This window comes from Elephas maximus, chromosome 10 (genome assembly GCF_024166365.1).
Source record: "Elephas maximus indicus isolate mEleMax1 chromosome 10, mEleMax1 primary haplotype, whole genome shotgun sequence".
Lineage (NCBI taxonomy): Eukaryota > Metazoa > Chordata > Mammalia > Proboscidea > Elephantidae > Elephas > Elephas maximus.
This window is the reverse complement of record NC_064828.1, coordinates 46,774,885-46,794,523: the sequence shown is the minus strand read 5'-3', so window position 1 is coordinate 46,794,523 and position 19,639 is coordinate 46,774,885. Positions and strand designations below refer to the sequence as shown.

General features: G+C 40.3%; 1 long non-coding RNA gene across 1 annotated transcript in view; it reads left to right on the top strand.

Annotated features, from left to right (window-relative positions):
- Positions 1-19,639, top strand: part of LOC126084651 (uncharacterized) — a 99,866-nt gene that overhangs the window by 56,823 nt on the left and 23,404 nt on the right. Inside the window, exons 4-5 of the long non-coding RNA XR_007519046.1 lie at positions 4,391-4,442; positions 9,249-9,371. This is a non-coding gene — a long non-coding RNA (uncharacterized LOC126084651). The remainder of the gene's footprint in view (positions 1-4,390; positions 4,443-9,248; positions 9,372-19,639) is intronic.

Here is a 19,639-nt window from a genome sequence, read left to right as displayed (position 1 = left end):
TCCAGATCAGCCTATTCTTTTCTTCTCCATAGTGTTTATTCTTGTACCCATGTGTTTATTCTCCTTTTATTTCTTTAACGTTTAAAAATGTACCTGTTGTACTGTTTCAGGTTCTATTATCTCAGTTGTCTTTGCTGACTTGTGTTCATGCTGAATTAGTTCTATCTATGCCTTATTACTACTACTATTATTATTTTGTTGTGAGATCTTCTATTGTGAATTCCAAAGCAGCCTGAATTGAGTAAGATTTCCTCCAAGGTGGATTTGTGTTTGTAATTTCCGGCACTCCAAGGTTATCACCAGTCCAGGAGAAATATGTTTATTTCTTGGCTTGGGGATTACTGTGCCACACATGTATATACATTTAGATTTCAGACCTACTTGCACCTTAGTTTCAACTTCTCCCCAATGTGGGCCCAAGACTTCGCTCCAAATCTAATATTCAGTTTTGCTCCTTATCTGGCACCCATACTACCCGAGGGGGTCTCAAAACATCAGCTTTCCAGTGAGCTCAGTTGTGTACCTAATGATTTTTTTGTTATATTTTATCTAACATTTCCGGATGTTTTTAGTTGCCACGTTATCAGAACTGAAAGTTCCATTTTGTTCAAATGTTAATGAAGTGAAAATTGGAGATATTTTAAGCAAACATTAGATAGTAGTTGGAAAAATAATTGCACAATATCTATAATTATTACCTTAAGATACCTGAAATGTGGTTAGTGATTCTCATCATTTGGTATATTTTTAATAGTTCTATTTTAGTAGAGATAAATAATATGAAAAACAGCTTTTATAACTTCCTCTATGACCTTGCCCCATAACTACATTCCCTATGAGAGCTCAAGTGACTTAACTGCTCGTAATTCTACCTTGAGGCATAGGTTCCAGCCTTGCTGAGTCCCTTCCTGTAGCCAGGCTGTGGCCCAGAAACAGATATATCTTTTGTCTTTGAGTGCTTCATGTCCCTGGAAGATGGAAGAATCACACAGCCGGGCTGTGCTACCCAAAGAAGGCCGCAGTGTGGGTGGGCCCATTGTTCCTGCTTGTAGCAACAGGGAGGTATGACAGCCAAGCAACCTGGGAGATAAAACGAGAGGCCTAGAGGCCCATAGAACTCAATTCCACAAAATCGAACCCCTTCTTAATACAATACAAACAAAAGAACAACAGGAGAGAAATGTTAGCTTTTAGGTCTGTAACGATCTTGTTTTAGCTTTCCTCTTTCTATGAGCTATAATGTGTGGGTTGCACATGGCTTCTTATGTCTGAACTTAATTTGTTTTTCTTTAGGATTATTTTCTTTGTTCTCACAGACTGTTTCTCATCTTCTGTCTCTAGCAATTTCCTTTGCTGATCCTTCTTTCCCTCTTTTTTCTATGAAAACCAAGAATATTTTGTTAAATCTTAAAGGACCCAACGTGGAGATTGAATAAAACAATTTCTTTATGGAGAATGAACAATTTGGGTCAGGTTTGCTGCTTTCTGGTAGTCTGATTTAATGTTGAGATGGAGCTAGTAGAACCTGGAGAGAAGCATAATTAGTATGTCCTTTAAGTCATGCTTTTCAACCATGCTTACCCAGGGTTCACATTCTATGTTACTGTAGGTCACACAGCACAGAACACGGGTTGCCCTTCAGAACCCTGCTGAGAATTGCTACTTTTCTTATATTAGATATCTTAAGGAAGTCTCTAGATAATGTCAAAGTTGAACTCTCCACGGAGTGTCAGAAGTGCTGATAATTCAATTTTTGGATTAAAGCAGCTCATTGTGCTTTAGAAGCTGTCTATTAAGAAGAAATAGTCAAACTTATGTTCTTGTTCACATTTCTATGGTGGTAGATGCACCAGATAGGAATCTTTTTATTGGGAGTTACCAAAAACCCCAAACAAATTAGCATCAGCAAAAAAGAAAACAAAAGGAATTCACTGGTTTTTATAATTGAGAAAATCACAGGTAACCAGCTTCAGGTGAGATTTGATTCAGGGCTCAAGTGATGTCAAAGAATTCAACTCTTCGCTCTGCTTCTCTGGGTGGGCTCTTCCCTCAGGCTCTGTGTTGTGGTCCCAGGAATCTTCAGGTTCCCATCTTTGTGACATCCAGCCGAGTGTCATGTGAGGAAGCTTCTCTTTCTCATGAAGCCTAGCAGACTTCCCCACATCACTGAAGAAATCACGGTGGCCCAGAGAATGTGATGGGCCAAGTACCTTAGAGATGGTTAATATGTTCACCATGGAGCTAACTCTACCTGGCAGCCCATAGACGGAGAGTGGGTGGCTCCTCCAGAGGAAAGTCGGGGAACTATCACTAAAGATGAGGAAACATGCTGGGAGGCAAAAAACAACCGAACTTGCTTAAATGTCTGTGGATAAGACAATTTTTTTTTTTAAGAAATGAATATAATCAAAGCTTTTAGACTATTTTGAGACTCCAGAACTTTGTACCACATTGCCTGGAAGAGGGAATTTGGACCTAAAAAAAAAAAGCAAAAAAGCAAAATCAGATGTTTTTGGTTGCTTTAAAAAAAAAAAATTTTTTTTTTTTTGGCTATTAAAAGAATTCATATGTCAAGCATTTATTTGTTTATTCAACTACTATTTATTGTTTGTTTACTAAAAACTAGGTACTGGGTGAGACATTAGAGGTAGAGGAGTGAGGAACACCAACAACAAGAAGCATAGTATCCATTTAGATTCAATTTGAATCCTACAAAGTTATTTATTTGTACAGTAGGACATACTGTAGGACTATTGCTCACTTGTACTTCCTTTACCATTGGGGGACTGTTATGGATTGAATTGTGTCTCTCCAAAATGTGTGCCAACTTGGCTAGGCCGTGATCCCAGTATTGTGTGGTTGTCCTCTATTTTGTGATTAGATGTGATTATCCTATGTGCTGTAAATCCTAACCACTATGATGTTAATGAGGTAGGATACAATCTACAGGATTAGGTTGTATCTTTAGTCAATCTCTTGAGATATAAAAGAGAGAATTGAGCAGAGAGGAGAGGGATCTCATTGTCACTAAGCAAGAAGAGCCAGGAGTGGAGCGTGCCCTTTGGACTCAAAGTACCTGTACTGAGATGCTCCTAGACCAGGAGTAGACTGATGAGAAGAAGGACCTTCCCCCAATGCCAAAAGAGAAAGAAAGCCTTCACCTGGAGCTGGTGCCCTCAATTCAGGCTTCTAGGCTCCTAGACTGTGAGGAAATAAATTTCTGTTTGTTAAAGCCATTGTGGTATTTCTGTTATAACAGCACTGGATAACTAAGGGCCAAAGAGGGAAAACAACTGTGTGCTTTACTATCTATATGTGAACCGAATTAGAAATTCTCAGTGACTAATCACAAACAGACGTTGAAAGAAGTGACAAGATTGGGCACGGATCATTATAAGCCTCTGTTATTTACATAAGTCCCTGGGTGGCACAGATTGTGCTCAGTTAGGGCTTTGAACTGTAATCTTTTCTGTTCCAATTCACCAAAATTTAAAAAATTCAGTTTTGTTCCAGTTTGGCTTCATCATCCATGACTGAACTGGTTTGAACTGGTTCCAGCCTGTTTTTTACTCTTTGATCTGAAATTTGTATTCTGCAAATGGTTAACCTGGAACAATTTCATCTGAAGAAATATGGCTACCAAATTCATTCCTAATATTGCAAATAATATTTTTATATTGAATTTTGTTCATCCCAAGATTTTGTAATTAATTTTGAAAGCAGCAATATGAAACTGTTTCTTTCTGCACATTCATTAATAGAGTTACAACGATGTTCAGTTTTAATCAGTCTCAAAACATTTCAATACAAGGAAAAACATGATATAAAAAAAAATATTATTTTTAAATCTATTTTTAAAATGTATACAAAATTATTTTTTAAAATACACTAGAATTCACTGCAGCACTGAGTCACTTTAAAATAGTAGTGTGATAAAAATACTCCCAATATACTGTGAAAATATTAAATTGAAGATTCAAAATACTTTTTTAGTAGGAAATTCTCCATACTTTAAAATACACTGAAAACAAACTTAATTTTGATGTAGGTGACATTTCACTACTAATGTTTAATCATCCAAAAACACCCAGTGCTGTCTTAATAGTCATGTGAAATTGATAAGAATTCACAAAATACTAGACGTACAAAGTGTGCTATCATACCTAATACATCAACACACAAAGGCAAAGCACAATAAAATATTTAATACTTTAATATTCATGCCAGTTCTAAGCTGAAGAATTGCAATAGCATTACATAAAATAAACGTTTTATTACAAATATAGATTTAATTTGTACACAATTATACAGTTCATTAAGAAAACATCATTGCATAAACCGTAATTACACCTAATTAAAAGAATGTCCTCTATTATTTTTTTCCGTTAAGCTGTCATCTGTCTCGCAAGATGAACTTCAAACCTGAGAAACTCAACACTGACGTGAGTAGCTGGTGCACTCAAAAATATCATAGTAATTTCATGTAACTGGGGATACTGTGAAAGATTTTCTTCCTAAAATTGAAGAATATAAATTTTTTTCTCTCTCCACTCTTTGTAGACTATCAAGGCTTGTCAATACAGAGTCAATATTAACAGTATAGCCATTTGATCTCAATTTCACTTTTTTCTTTCATTTTGAGAAATAATTCCATCTTGTCATCATTTGAAATGAGAGTATTTCCTGAATTGCTTTCCTTTGTTACACTTTCAATATGGCTCTTTTTCAGATTTTTCTATCATTTTTCAAATGCTTTTTAAATGTAATATGGCCTTCACGTTAAGTTCAGAACTAATTAGAATTTAATAACAAGGATCTAGATAAAATGCTCCTAATACGCTATCATTTTCAGCAATACATTTTACCCTGATATTAAATTTTTTGATCAGTGTGTTTCCAAACGTATTGTTAGGAGTTCTTAAGTTTAACTAGAAGGACCCCGGTGATCATGGTCCCCAGACTTTCTGTTAGCCCAAGACAGGAACCATTCTCAAAGCCAACTCTTCAGACAGGGATTGGACTGGACAAAGGGATAGAAAATGATACTGGCGAAGAATGAGCTTCTTGGATCAAGTAGACACATGAGACTATGCGCGCAGCTCCTGTCTGGATGGGAGATGAGAGGGCAGAAGGGATCAGAAGCTGGTTGAATGGACGCGAAAACAGACAGTGGCGTGAAGGAGTGTGCTGTCTCGTTAGGGGGAGAGCAATTAGGAGGAGTATATAGCAAGGTGTATATAAATTTTTGTATGAGAGGCTGACTTGATTTGTAAACTTTCACTTACAGCACAATAAAACTTAAAAAAATGTTCTTAATTTTAGCTTAGCTTCCACCCACATACCAAAAACATCACTCATGGTTAATTGTTCACTTTGCAATCTTATTGTAACTTTCTTTAAAGGTTTCAAAGTTTCCAAAATTAATTTGACATGCGCCCATTTGTCATTAGAAAAGTAATATATTATTCTCAGCTAATACAGCACAGAGATTTCTGCATCCTAGTGAGGTTTCTAATATGGTGCATATACTGTTCCATCGTGTTGGGCGATCCAGTTCAGGTATCCTTAAATTAGTTTCCAAAAATTTGGTAGACAGTGTCAGAATACGAAGTATTTGAAGGAGTTCACGGCATTCTCCTAAAAATTCTCCCAGTTCAGCATCATTTATTGTGTCTTTGATAACTAATTGAAGTGTGTGTGCAGCACACGTTGTATCAGTCAATCTTCTATAAACCTTGTCACTTTCATTGCACTCTGCCATAGTTAATGTCTGCAAGCCAAAGTGCACTAAAAAAAAAAACACTAAGAGTCCTCAAAATTGTCATTTTGCCCTGTCATTTGCCATTTGATTTCACTGCCATTTCTGAGCAAATCAACAGAGTTAATCATGTTAGAGCCATTATCTGTGGTTACAGAATAAATCTGTTGTGAACCATTGTTCTCTAAAACTTGATAGACAGTGTTTGTTTATGTACAGATCTGTGTGTTTTTCATCTAATTCTTTCATTCCCAGTGTCAACAGATGTATCTTACCATCTTGTGCAAATTGAACGTTATTTTTCTAGAACTGACTGAATTGACTGATTCAATCTTTTGGCAACATTCACTTTCAAAGAGAATATTCGTTTTTCTAAATTACTGCTAATATTGGAGCAAAATTTTAAGGAGAACTGAGGTATCATTTCCTTAATATTCTCTGAGTTAATTGAAAAATTTTGACCGATTGAAATAATAATTGGATTTAAAATTTTACAGAATCCTGCGTATTCAATTAACTCCAACAAATAACCATTAACAGTAACTAATTCAATACATGCATCCACAATTGTTTATCTAATTTCACCTTAAGGCATTCTGGAACTGTAGACTCCTCTAATGTTTGTTGTTGCTTATTCAGAACACTTCCAACACTTTCTTCAATCTTCTTTGTCTTCTTGCTTTGCACTGCATTGTATTCATCCGTATGATAACGTTTAAAGTGTCTCTCTAGATTTGCTTCACGGTCACCAACCATATATTTGTTGCAAATTTTACAAGTCCTTTTATTTTCAATCTTTTCATACTTGAAAAATTGTTGATACGGATTTTCTCTGGTTTAACCCTGTCTTATTATTTTTTTTTATTTATCTAGTGCTGCTATAAGAGAAATACCACAAGTGGATGACTTCAACAAACAGAAATTTATTCTTTCATAGGAAAAAAAAAAAAAAATTTTTTTTTTTTTTTAGTCTAGGAGGCTAGAAGTCTGAACTGAGGGCACCAGATCCAGGGACAGGCTTCTTCTTTCTGTCAACTCTAAGGGAAGATTCTTGTCATCAATCTTCCTCTGGGTGTAAGAGTTTCTCAGGGCAGCAACACCGGGCCCAAAGGACGCTGTCTGCTTCTGGCTATCTTGCTTGGTGGTAATGAGGTCCCTCTCCTCTCTGCTCACTTCTCTTTTTTCATATCTCAAAAGAGAGTGACTCAAGATACAACCTAATCCTGTAGATTGAGTCCTGCCTCATTAACATAAATGCCTCTAATCCTGCCTTATTAACATCATAGAGATTAGGATTTACAACCTGTAGCATAATTACATCAGATCATAAAATGGAGGACAACCACACAATACTGGGAATCATGGCTTAGCTAAATTGACACACAATTTTTGGATGACACAATTCAATCCATAACATTCCACCCTTCAGCACCCGCCAAATTCATGTCCTTGCCGCATGTAAAACCCATTTTACCCCCCTCATATCATCTCAAAAGTCTTAAAGCAATACTAAGTCCAAAATCTCATCTTCTGCAAAATTCCCCTTCATGTGTGAAATCTAGAATGCAAGTTACTTGCTTCCAAAGTACAGTGGTGGAATAGGCACAAGGTAGACATTTCCATTACAAATGGGAGAAATTAGAGGGAAAGAAAAGATAATGGGCATTGAGCAAGTCCAAAGCCCTGCAGAACAATTTATATTAGCTCTCCAGGCTTGAAAATAATCCTCTGTGCTCTGAGACCATCTAGGCAGTGGCCCTGCCTATCAGACTCTGGGTGTTGGCCATGGTTTCTGGATTCTAGGTGGAGGCCCCTCAGCCCTGGGTTTCAGCTTCACCTTCCAGTCCTACTGGGACAGCAAATCTGCTCTTTTTACTTTGGGTAGCCCCATTCTCCTAGTCTATATGCGTGACGAATCTACCACCTCGACACTGGCAGGCCCCATTCTTCTGCCCCTTGGGCATGGCAGCCCTGCCCTCTCAGCTTTGGGCAGAGGATCCAGCCCCATTCCACTAGCACTTGTGAACAGCAGCCCCACACTCTGGAGTTGGTGAAGGTCTGACTATTTAAAACCCAGGAGGCAGTGGCCACAGTCCTTGAGATCCAACAGGCCATGGTCCCACCCTTTGAGACTAGAGGTCACGGGCCCACCTTTTGAGACCAAGGCAGCTCTGCTTCCTGTGTTCCTTGTCTCTTCAGCTTCTGCTTTCTGGTTCTTTGGCTTCTCAGCCTGAAGGTGTTCAGCTCCCTACCTCCATGGGTCGACAGGTCTAGCTTTACTGACAGGTGCCTGGAGGAACCCCACTCTGCCAGTCAGCCTCTGCCTGAAGTCACTCACCTCTCTCACTCCATGGGTCAGCAAACCTAGCCCCACTGATAAGTTCCTGGAGGCACCCCACTCTGCTGGGAGGCTTCCTTCCCGAAGGCACTCAGCTCTCTCCTTCTGTGGGTGGCTTCCGTGTCGTCTTATGCCAGTCTCCTACTTCTGCTGTCACCATTTCTCTGCTGCTGCTTCTCACCATCTGTGCTGTCTCTGATGTTACAGCTTTTCTCACTTCATTCAGAGCCCTCACTAGAATTGCCTTTGACATTCATAATTCTACCAACAGTCTCTTCAAGGCAATCTAGGCTTTTACTATTAAGCACCGTGAAACTCTTCCAGCCTTTACCCATTCACAGTTTCAAAACTGCTTCCACGTTCTAGGTATCTATTAGAGCAGCACCCCCCTGCTGATACCAAATTCTGTCTTAGTTATCTAGGGCTGCTATAAGAGAAATACTACAAGTAGATGTCTTTAACAAACAGAAATTTATTCTATCACAGTCTAGGAGGCTAGAAGTCTGAATGGAGGGCACCAGCTCTGGGGGAAGGCTTACTTTCTCTGTCAGCTCATTAACATAACTGCCTCTAATCCTGTCTCATTAACGCCATAGAGGTTAGGATTACAGCACATCACAAAATGGAGGATAATTACATCAGATCACAAAATGGAAGACAACCACACAATACTAGGAATCATGGCCTATCCAAGTTGACACACAGTTTTTTGGGGACACAATTCAATCCATAACAGTCCCATACTAGGACTCAAAGGATAAGAAATTATGTTAACATTAGGGTATATTTTATGGTCACTGTATTACATTATTGGAAACCCTGGTGGCATAGTGGTTAAGTGCTACGTACGGCTGCTAACCAAAGGGTTGGCCGTTCAAATTCCCCAGGTGCTCCTTGGAAACTCTATGGGGCAGTTCTACCCTGTCCTATAGGGTTGCTATGAGTCAGAATTGACTCCACGGCACTGGGTTTGGTTTTTTTTTTTTTGGTATTACATTACAGTAAAAACAAGTCTTAAACTTTGATAGCATAAAGAGAATAGAATGCCTAAATACATTTGTAGAATTAGAGTCAGTACGTATTAAAATGCTTCCAGCCACGTATCATCAGTATATTAGAAAAACTGGATTAACTTTGATTTTACGTTCACAGGGTTTGCTGATGCTTTCCATTGAAAGTCCTGCTTCACAACATTCTTGTACATTTCTCCAGCACCTTTTGAAGAAAAATCTCATTTCATAGTGATGCCATCAAGTTGTTTTCAGTGAAACAATGGTATATTGGAATTGAAACATTAATTTTCTTCCCTCTAGTTACTGATGTTTGTTGGCATTTCGATTTGTGAGATAAATATCAGATTTAAACATGTAAGTACAAACAATGTGTGATAGAACATTTAAATGGAGATTGAATAATGAATGGAATCATCAAAAAATTATACACTATTTTCTATTTCTTAAATTTAAATATCACACTTAAAAATGTAGATATGTATGTTTAAAGTGTTTATACTCATCTGACGAGTTTCTGTTCACACGAAACTGTTCAGAACTCGATGCAGTTTAACCAGCTCTTTCAGCTTTCTGACTACGAGTGTTCTCAGTTGCCAAGTGTTTCTCGCATCTGGTTTTTTTTGGGTCTTTGTTATCATTGTTATTTTATTCTGCTTTGGGTGAAAGCTTACAGAGAAAATTTGTCTCTCATTAAACAATACAAAGATTGTTTGGTGACATTGGTTGCCAACCCTGCGGTATGTCAGTACTCTCCCCTTCTCCACCCCAGGTTCCCCATTTCCATTTGTCCAGTTTTCCTATCCCTTCCTACCTTCTTTGCTTTTGAGCTGGTGTGCCCGTTTAGTCTCGTATATGTGGTTGAACTACGAAACATGTTCCTCACACATGTTTTTGTTTGTTTTATAGGCCTGTCTAATCTTTGGCAGAAGGGTGAATTTTAAGAGTGCCTTCAGTACTGAGTTAACAGGGTGTCTGGGGGCCGTACTTTCACATTTTCTCTGGTCTATTAGACCAGTAAGCCTGGTCTTTTTTTGTGAGTTTGAAGTTTTTCTACATTTTTCTTCCCTCCTGTCCAGGACCCTCTATTGTGATCCCTGTCAGAGCAGTTATTGGTGGAAGCCAGGCACTATCTAGTTGTACTGGACTCAGTCTGGTGGAGGCTGTGGTAGTTGTGGTCCATTAGTCCTTTGGACTAATCTTTCCCTTGTGTCTTTGGTCTTTTCATTCTCCTTTACTCCTGTTGGGGTGGGACCTGTGGATTATCTTATATGGCGGCTCATAGGATCTCACGTCTTTGGTAGGCACAGCTTATGTTGTTGTGAGAGGTCAACCGCAGAGCAGAAATAGTGGACTCTGACTGGCCTGTGAATCCTCTGGGGAAATAGCCGTCATCACCTATAGCTGCAGCTGAAACAATGAACCGTGCCCTTACCAGCCATGTGCCAGAGAAGCATTCAGCATACATGGGCACCAGACGCAAATCAAACATAAATGGTCCAATGGTCTTGCTTACAACTTAAAAATTATCACTGAACTGAAAATAACTGAGTAGAAAAAATAAAAGTTTTCAATTTTGGTTCAGGTTCAGAAAACATTTTTTTCAATTTGAGTTTCAGTTTCACTCCAGTGAAAATTTCGTGTTTTTTTTGGCATCCATTTTTGGTTCCATTCTGGTTTGAAGCCCTGTGCTCAACTATGAAACTAAAGGTTGGGGCTTTGATTTCACTCAGTGGTGCTGCAGAAGAAAGGCCTGGCAATCTGCTTACCTAAAGATAACATCCAAGAAAACCCTATGGAACACAGTTTCATGGGGTTGCCATGAGTTGGAAGTGACTCCATGGCAACAGGTTTTGTTGTTGTTGTTGTTGTTGCTTACATAGCAACAAAGTTTGTGCTTTATGTTAATTGTTCACAGTTAATATACCATGGTAAATAAAAACCGGACTGTGTTTTTGGGAGACTGATGTTATTTAACTGAACCATGGTCGCTGAAATCCATGCATATCAGTATCGTGCAGAAAAGCTTGTGTTCTCAATACAAATCGGTAGCTGTGTAATTATATAATACCTCCCATTGAATCCTGAAAATTATAGCAATTTTTAAATAAAAAGAAAATAAACACAGTAACAATTGTTGGTTTCAAGTAGGCTGATCATCAGCATCAATTAGGAAGCATTTTTAATGAATTTATTTTTAAAACTGAGGTACAGTTGTGGTAAATGCACAGATCTTAAGTGTATACATAGCTCCAATCTACTGAATCACAATTTCTGGGAGATTTTTCCATGTTATATATATAAAACATTAGGATTCTATCTAGCTGGGATTCAGTAACTCTATACACCTAAAAGCATAAAATCCAGACTCAGAAAAAAGTTTTGAGAAGTTTTCTTGCTACCAGGATTGTTCATCCTCTGCCCTGACTGTTGGTCCTCCATCCTTGCCAGAAGATTCTAATGAATTTCACCAGTGTACTTGCCTTGGTAGACTGAAAGTGTGCTTCACCTCACAGAAGGCAATTCTTAGCTTATGTGCCAGCAGTTTCCTTCCAAGCCTGAGTAAGGATCCTCTTCTGTGTGCTCCACGAGTGTTCCAAGCTTCTGTCTTCATGGGGTTAGCTGTGTGTTCGGCTGAGTTCTCTAGAGAAGCAAAACCAGTGAAGCGTATCTGTCTATCTATATACGTAAACCAAAACCAAATCCACTGCTGTCAAGTTGATTCCGACTCATAGCGACCCTATAGGACAGAGTAGAACTGCCTCATACGGTTTCCAAGGAGCGCCTGGTGGATTTGAACTGCCAACCTTTTGGTTAGCGCTGTAGCTCTTAACCACCATGCTACCAGAGTTTCCATATATATATGTTTACATATGTGTATGTATATGTATATACACAGAGAGAGAGATTTATCTCAAGGGTATGGCTCACGTGGATGTAGAGGTTGGCAAGTCCCAAGTCTGTGAGTCAGGTGTCAGGCTGGAGGTTTCTCCTGACTCATGTAGCTGCAGGGCCTGACAAACCCAAGATTGGCAGATCAGATGGCAGGGTGCTGGCTTATGGGCTACAGAGGCTGACGAGTCTAAGATCCGCAGGTAAGCTCACAGGCTGTGGAGGCTGGCCAATCACAAGATCAGCAGGCAATATGGCAGGCCACTGGCTCAAGTCCCGAGAACCAGAGGTCAGATGATGACCAGCTGGATACATGATCCGCAGCAGGCAAGTGAGCTTTTTCAGAATGTGCATGTATATATATTGCATGCAGGCCACAACTCTGAGGAAACTCCCCTTATAACTCATTGACTGATCACACCAAGGAGGATGACTACGTTATTACATAACTGCCAAATTATATCATTATATAACTGGCAATCTACATCATTAAATAACTGTCAAACCACTGAGAATCATGGCCCAACCAAGTTGATGCACAACCTTAACCATTACAGTCCACCCCTTGTCAAGATGGCACATGTATACATCTCCTTAAACCATGCACAATCTCTAAATAGAATTACAAAGTCATACATGTAGCCTAATACAACTAACATCGATAAAACCGAGAACGCACCTGTCCCGTTTTCGGCTTATATTTTATAAGTGAAGAATACAAAAACATTCTGATGCATACACACAGGAAGAAATACTCATAACAGTTACAGTCCTCATTTCTACAACTGGTCACGTGGTCTTAACTCATATTTAAAACTATCTTCTTCCACCACCCATTCCATATTTCATTTACCCTCAGCAAACACTTCAGCAGGTCATGGTTCTTTGCCTGGAGAGGTGACCCAAACCTTCCTTCCTGAAGGGTCTGGGCCATTAATAGTCATGCAAGAATTGGGTTACTGTAGTTTTCCATTGATTTAAATCACAGGGCATGGTAGTACTAAGGGATGTCCTAAGGTATTCCCTGTATTACAGACATATTCTTTTTTATCTCCATTATGCATCAATTTACTTTTTTCTTGGTAATGAGGATCAATCACCTCAGCCAATATAGTAACTCTCTTCTTTGCTTGTTGATCAGAGGCATGAGGAGCCCAATGTAGCCAAGTGGCATTCTTCCAATTCAATACAATCCATGTTGTATCACCAGGTGGGAATATTCTTCCTTTTGGAACTAAGACCTCTAGACCTGCAGAGCACAGGATTGTGGGAACAGGAAGCAAAACTATTGCAAGTGGGTCGTTAGGGATAGTACTGAATGGTGCCACTCCCATTTCCACCCACTGATTTCTGGAACTGTGAATCCTGGCTATGGGGAAAACAGCACTATATATTGGATACTTGCTTAGAACATATATAGCCTCCTGGAGAACACTGGCCCAACCCTTCAAAGTGTTGCCACCTAGCTGGAGCCATAATTGTGTCTTTAGAAGTCCATTCTATAGTTCTATGAAGCCAGTTGCTTCAGGATGGTGGGGAACGTGGTAAGACCAGATAATTCTATAAGCATTGCCCCATTGTCACACTTCATTTGCTGTGAAGAGAGTCCCTTGATCTGAGATGATGTTGTGTGTGATACCATGACAGGTGATAAGACATTCTGTGAGTCCAAGTTTATGACTTTGTGGGTCACACAACAGCCAGCTCATGATGGGCAGCTCAGGCCACATGGTAACTTGGTGGTCCATGGTTAAGTGTTCAGTCTCTACTAAGGCCCAGTAACAAACCAAAAGCTGTTTCTCAAAAGGAGAGTAGTTATCTGCAGACAATGGCAGAGCTTTACTCCAAAATCCTAAGGGTCTGCCTGTGATTCACCAATAGGGACCTGACAAAGATGCCAAACAGCATCTCCATCTGCCACTGACATTTTAAGCACCATTGGATCAGCTGGATCATATGGCCCAAGTGACAGAGTGGCTTGCACAGCAGCCTGAACCTGTTGCATAACCTTCTCTTGTTCTGGGCCCCACTTAAAACTAGCAACACTACAGAGCTGGAGTAGCACACCCAAATGAGGGATATGTTGCCTCCAAAATCCAAAGAGGCCTACCAGGCATTGTACCTAATTTTTACTTATAAGAGAGGCTTATTCTTCACTTTTGAAGGACTATCTCGACATGCCCCATGCTACTGGACTCCTAGAAATTTCACTGAGGTGGAAGGTTCCTGTTGACTAAATTATGACAGGACTGGAGAGTCAATATACATCTGAGGTAGGACAGTGAAGGTGTATTGCTGGCCTTGCCAGCTGTAGGTAAACTGCTTCTGGTGTTCCTTTAAAACTGGAATCGAAAAAAAGGCACTGGCTAGATCGATAGTCGCATACCAGATACCAGGAGGTGTATTAATTTACTCAGACAGTATAACCACATCTGGTAAGCACTGACATTTGGAGTCACAACCTGGTTAAATTTACGATAATCCACTGTCATTCTCTAAGATCCATCTGTTTTTTTGCACAGGCTAAATAGGTGAGTTGAACAGGGGTGTGGTGGGAATAACCACCCCTGCATCCTTCAGGTACTTGATGCTGGCAGTAATCTCTGCAATCCCTCCAGGAATGTGGTATTGCTTTTGGTTTATTATTTTCCTGGGTAGGGGCAGTTCTAATGGCTTTAGCTTGTCTTTTCCTACCATAAATAGCTCTTATTCCACTTGTCAGGGATCCAGTGTGGGTATTCTGCCAATTGCTGATTTTATCTATTCCAATTATAAATTCTGGTAGTTGAGAAATCACTACACTATGAGTTTGGGGACCTACGGGATCCACCATGAGGTGAAACTGAGCTAAGACTGTATTAATAACCTGACCTCCATACGCTCCCACTCTGATTCATGGGCCACAGTGATGATATGGATCTCCTGGAGTTAGGGTGAAGTCAGAGCCACTATCCAGTAATCCCCAAGAATTGCAATTATTTCCTTTCCCAATGAACACTTCCTGTCATAAAATGTTGTAGTTCCCTTAGGGGAAGGCTGAGAGAAAGATTAACAGTGTAAGTTTTCAGCAGTGTAGTGGGGTCCTTCCTCAAGAGGACCCAGCATCCCCTTCATTCAAGGGGTTGTGGGTCTGTAAACCAGATCACATCTGGGAATTGATTGAGGGGCCATGACTCTCTGTTCTGTTGATTCGAGTTAGACTGCTATTCACTTGACCTAGAATTCTTCTGCATACACAGATCTAGTAAATATTTAGTAGATTTTCCATCGATTTCACTCCTGGGGACACCTTGACTAAGTAACTAAGCCATAAATCCATATGAATTAGACTATTCTGATTACTGCTTTGACTCTGCTGTGCTTTATGGTAATCACTTCTAACTTGTCTTTGTCAATTGAATGCTGCCACTTGGCCCCTACCACCATGGGATCCAATCAGCCCCATTGTAGTTAGGTGTCTTAATTCAATTAGGGAAGCTCCCTACTGTTAAATCTGACTTACATAAGATAGCAATCACAGCAGTCTTCAAGGATCCTGGGGCTCCTTTCACAAATTTGTTCCTCACCGTTGTGGTAAAGGATAGGTCCTTTGAGCATTCCATGTGTGAGTCTGTGGGTCTAACCTGGTAAGTCCACTCTAACATGCCAGTTTCCTTAAGCATTTGAATACCTTCTTCTACAGTATACCGAGACAGGTCTGGTACTTCAACTTGAGTTAGTGTAATTCACTGTATAACCCATGCTTCAGTGAACCAACCAAATAAGCTATTAGATCCTTCCTAATGCCTCAAGCTGAAACATTGAATGAAGAATCTGAGCTTAGTGAGCCCATATCAATAAACTCAGACAGATCCAACTTTATGTTCCTTATACCATTGCCCCACACACTTAGTAGCCATTCCCAAACATATACCCCAGGTTTCTGTTTGTAAATATTAGAAAAGTCAAGCAGTTCTTTTGGAGTGTTATACTTTCTCCTGGGTTACACTTTGTACTTCACCTTTTGGAACTTGCTGGGACTTAAGTCTAATTGTAGGTCTAGAAGCAAAAATGAGTGCTGAGGGTGGGTCTCGGGAACATTTAGCAATGTCTTGTAAAGGATCTACCTCAGGCGATACCCCAGGAAATGCCCCAGGCACCGCCCAGGCACTATCTCAGACAAAGACTCTTCAGGCACAACTGGGTTAATTTCACCAGATGGGGGTGGAAGTGATAATGGTTTTACTGGGGATGGTGGCTTAGCAGACAAAGACGGAGTGACCTCTTCAGATGGAAGTAAGATGGCTGGTTTTGTTGGCAGGAGTAATTCAGAGAAATTTAAGGGCTCAGTGCCCCAGCTTCCTGATTATCTGCCCATATGTCCCCATCCCAAGTTTCACAACCTCATTTATTCCCAATCAATGCCCTCACTTTAAGTTCAGACATGATTTGAGGTTGGGAATTCAACTGGTGTTGTAATTCAGCCACTCTTACAATAAGACTCTGGGTTTTATTTTTGGCAATATCAGCTCTGTTACTAAAAGAACAATAAGGCTTTCTTTTAGGGCACAAGTGGCCATTTTCGGGTCTTTTATGTGGTGCTTGAACTGTGACTGAAGCTTTGAGCTCATCTCTTTCTTTCACCACTGTGTCTAGTGAAAATAGAACCACCCAACCAGCTTCTCTATACTTCTTATGCTGACAAAGTTGTAGAAAAATATCAAATATGCAAATACCCAGAGCCTCTCTTCTCATCAATCCATGATCTGTTGGTGGTGATACTTTGCTTATTAGTATTGCCACCTCATGCCATGGATTAGCAGCTAGCAGCATCTTCTTTACTACTGGAGGCAGAGTCATTATTTCTTTAAGACTAGTCAGACTTGAGAACAAATGTAGAAAACTCGTCCTTAAAATTTTGTTTCTCTAGAAACACTCTTGGTATCAAATGTCTTAGGCTGAGTTCTCTAGAGAAGCAATACCAGTGAAATATCTATATCTAATTTTTTTTTTTTTTTTTATAAACCAATTGCTGTTGAATGAATTCCAACTCATAGGAATCCTATAGGACAGAGTAGATCTGCTCCATAGGGTTTCCAAGGAGTGGTTGGTGGATTTGAACTGCCAACCTTTTGGTTAGTAGCTGAACTCTTGACCACTGTGCCATGAGGACTCTGATGTATATGTGTATGTATATATATATATATATAGAGAGAGAGAGAGAGAGACAGAGAGAGAGAGGGAGAGAGAGAGAGGGAGAGGGAGAGTTTTATCTCAAGGAGATGGCTCATGTGGTTGTAGAGTCTGGCAAGTCCGATGTCTGTGGGTCAGGCATCAGGCTGGAGGCTTCACTGATTCATGTAGCTGCAGGGGCTGACAAACTCAAGATCGGCAGGTCAGATGACAGTCTTCTGGCTCACGGGCTGCAGAGGCTGACAAATCCCAAGATTGGCAGGCAATACAGCAGGCTGCTAGCTCAAGTCCCAAGAACTGGAGGTCAGCTGGTGCTGAGCTGGATGCAGGATCCAGGGCAAGCAAGTGAGCTTTGCTAGAGTGTCCATATATATACTGGATGCACGCCACACCCCCGAGGAAACTCCTGTTACAACCGATTGGCTTATCACATCAGATCACATCATGGAGGATGATGACATCATTACATAACTGCCAAACCACTGAGAATCATGGCCCAGCCAAGTTGATACACAACCTTAACCATCACAGCTTGCTATATTATTACCTATCTACCTACCTGTTGCCATCAAATCAATTGACTCATAGTGACCCTATAGGACAGAGTAGAACTGCCCCTTTGGGTTTCCAAGGAGCAGCCGGTGGATTTGAACTGTTGACCTTTTCGTTGGCAGGTGAGCTCTTAACCACTGTGCCACCAGGGCACTGGCTATATTATTAACCCCAAAAAACCCACTACCGTCAAGTTGATTCCGACTCATAGCGACCCTATAGGACAGAACTGCCCCATAGAGTTTCCAAGGAGCCCCTGGTAGATTTGAACTGCCGACCTCTTGGTTAGCAGCTGTAGCTCTTAAAGCTGTAGTATTAGTGCCCATTTGTTTGTCCAGATAACTCCACTAGATATGGAATAGGAGGCAGTGATCTGCCTCACTCTTCTCCTGTATCTTTTTAGAACCAGGAAGACAGCCTGGCATATAAATATTTGTTGAACCAATGAATGAATTAACAAAATACAGGGGAGTAGCTTAGAAGTGACTCTACTCTTGTTAAATGAAGGTAATATATTAAATCATTGCTTTCTTTATCACAGTTAACTCTGCCAGAAAGCAGGATAAGGAAAAGGCCAGAAATCCTGGACCTGGGGAAATTATTTTGTGGTAAATAGGTGATGTAAGATCCTGGGTTAGACAGAGATCAGGACATTGCATTTAATTCCTCATTCTGCCACATTCCAGGAGAGGGTTTCGAAAGCACTGGAGAGTTGATACTGAAACACCCTCAGGGTCAGAAAAAAATGTAGCCAATTCCTTTTGGGACTGAATGTTCTGTGATTCTACACTTTCTTTTCTTTTTTTTAAATTAATTTTTATTGTGGTTTAAGTGAAAGTTTACAAATCAAGTCAGTCTCTCAAACAAAAATTTATAAACACCTTGCTATACCCTCCTAACTGGTCTCCCCTCTAATGAGACAGCACACTCCTTTCCTCCACTCTCTCTCCTTGTGTGCATTCTGGCAGCTTCTGCCCCCCTCTGCCCTTTCATCTCCCCTCCAGACAGGAGATGCCAACATAGTCTCATGTGTTTACTTGAGCCAAGAAGCTTACTCCTCAGCAGTATCATTTTCCATCCCACATTCCAGTCCAAATCCAGTCTGAAGAGTTGGCTTCGGGAATGGTTCCTGTCTTGGGCTAACAGGTCTGGGGACCATGACCTCCAGGGTCCTTCTAGTCTCAGTCTGACCATTAAGTCTGGTCTTTTTGTGAGAATTTGGGGTCTGCATCCCATTGCTGTCCTGTTCCCTCAGGGGTTCTCTGTTGTGTTCCCTGTCAGGGCAATCATCAGTTGTGGCTGGGCCCCATCTAGTTCTTCTGGTCTCAGGTTGATGTAGTCTCTGGTTTATGTGGTCCTTTCTGTCTTTTAGGCTCACAATTACCTTGTGTCTTTGGTGTTCTTCATTCTTCCTTGCTCTAGGTGGGTTGAGACCAATTGATGCGTCTTAGATGGCCACTTGCTAGCATTTAAAACCCCAGATGCCACTCTCCAAAGTGGGATGCAGAATGTTTTCTTAATAGATTTTATTAGGTCAATTGACCTAGATGTCCCCTGAACTGTGGTCCCCAAACCCCCGCCCCTGCTATGCTGGCCTTTGAAGTGTTCAGTTTATTTAGGAAACTTCTTTGCTTTTGGCTTAGTCCAGTTGTGCTGAAGATCCACATAATTTTAATGAGTTTTTGCTGTATGGAGTTTCTAGGACAAGTCTAGAAGCAATGTGGCCTGGATTCTAATTGTAGATACGCTATTGACTCACTGGGAATCCCTTAGATACTCAATCTAATTAACTCCCTTAGCTTAAGATGGCATACGTAACGGGATAAGATTTTCCTTTCTTTGAGAAATCTTATAGTTGGTGACAAATCATCACAGTTGAGGATGTGTGTGTGTGAAGAAATAAAAAATTCCCTTTAA